The following is a 2,052-nucleotide window of genomic DNA, read 5'->3' as shown; positions in this document are numbered from 1 at the left end:
ATGCATACAGGGTGTCATAGTTCTTCCCCTCAAGAGAAACCTTTTTACACATCTCCATTCCTTATTTCATTTGGATTTCCTATAGCAAAGAAACCCATTCATGTGTATGGAATCAACTGTTTATAGTCTTTTCACACTGCAGCTTTGGAAAAACTCCATTCCTTGATTTGTGTTTGACCTGGCCTTCCTGGTGTGCAGTTACTGCTGTAGAAAAGTATTAATAGCTTCATTTCATAGAAACATAAGTAACTTCCAGACACTTATGTAGAGGACTAAAAGTGCACCTGGTATTTAAATAATCTGAACCAGTTCTGCAGGTGACCGTGTTTTGTATTACTGTGAAGACATGAAGATGTAGCTCATTACATTAAAACGTGTTCTGCGTCACTTCCTCATTTCTGCATTCTCTCTCTCTCTCTTCTTTGGGTTTCCTTTCAGCAAGCAACTTCTCCACGCCCTTCATGTATTCCTTGTTCATAGGAATCCAGAAGTATCAGATTGAATGGGAAAGCATTGACATTTCTGGGCCAGGGGTCACAATTTCAAGTGCCTCCTGTGTCCTGTGTGATGGAGGCTTGTGTGTCTGTGACAACAGGGAATTTCCTTATTCACTCTTCATTTGCTGCTGTTGAAGTTGATAACTTCACTTCCCAATAAAAATTCACTTACACTTCCTGCCTTTGTAGTTCTGGTATTCACTTTACTGTGTAACAGAAGTAGCATGTTGTTGCCAAAATACAAGCATTGCTTTTGGCAAAGTAAAGTGCATGTCATTTCTTAATACACTCGAAAGGGAAGATAAAGTACACAGTCCAAGTCTAAAACTTTAGTACTTTTCCATGCAGATTTGTGCACGTGTGAGAGGGTGTCCATTTTGTCTCGTGATTTTTACTTAGAGAGTTGGACCACTACTGTGTGTTGCTCATCATTGACTGTAGTCCCAAAAAGACTTGTGAAAGTGTTATGCCCTGTGTAACAGCAGAGTAACATAAAATAAAATTGTTTTATAAAAAAAAATGCTTTTCAAAGATAAGAAAACATAATAGGAAGTTAAGTAAAAGATAGTTTCCATGATTTCAACATCTAACTAGCAATAATTTTCAGTTTTTCTGTATCTATGTTATACTCTTTTTATACTATTTTGCTTTTTTATTTATTAGTTTTAAAAGCTATTACTTTTTTTCTTCTAATGTCACGTTGCAGGGTATTGTAAATATTTGTAAACAGAGAGAAAAATGGAAATTAAATCTATAATGGAGACTCTTATTCCCATTGCCTAGACTTAACAATTAATATTTTTGCTACATGCTGTTTTTTCCACCAAGATTTTTCAAAATAACTTGTAGACATCATGTCATTTTGTCCCTTAATACTTTAGCATACATTTCCCCAAAAAGGCCATATCCTACGTAATCACAAAACCATCATCATACTTAAGTAAATTAATAAAAATTCCTTAATATTGTGTACTGCCACTTGATACTCATATTTCCCAAATTGTCCCCAAATGCCCCCCTCTCATGGCCATGTTCCAGCAAAGCACTGGGGTGAAAGTCATCTTCCTGCCTTTGTGTAGCCTGTGGTCAGTGAATGAGGAGCGATTTTTCATTGGAATATTTCTAAATTAGCAGACAAAGAGGAAACTGAGTTAAATATTGAGAATTTGGGTCTTGATGGGTATGTTGTCATTTACAAAAAAAATGTGTTCTACTGCTTGTCAACTGTATCAACAAAAACAGGCTATTCTGATATTTACCTTAACTGGGATTTGACAGTATCTCCTATGTTGGAATTTCACCTCTTTTGCCCCATTACTTTTCTTTTTGGTACTACTTTGGGTAGAAAAAGATATTGCTCTTTTTTTTTAATTCTTTGATGATCAAAGTAGAGTTTTCTTCCCAAATTCCTCCATCACCTCTATTTCACTCTGCTTCTCTCGTCCTGTTGTCCCAGCCTCCCCACCTACCAAGCAATCCGGCCCCTAGAGAGAGGACTTACACAAGTATTTACATGATGGGGGGTGTCCTGGACACAGGGGGCTGGCAGACTGAG

This window comes from Talpa europaea (assembly GCF_964194135.1).
Source record: "Talpa europaea genome assembly, chromosome: 10".
NCBI classification, from domain to species: domain Eukaryota; kingdom Metazoa; phylum Chordata; class Mammalia; order Eulipotyphla; family Talpidae; genus Talpa; species Talpa europaea.
The sequence above is the reverse complement of the archived record's forward strand: the minus strand, read 5'-3'. Positions refer to the sequence as shown.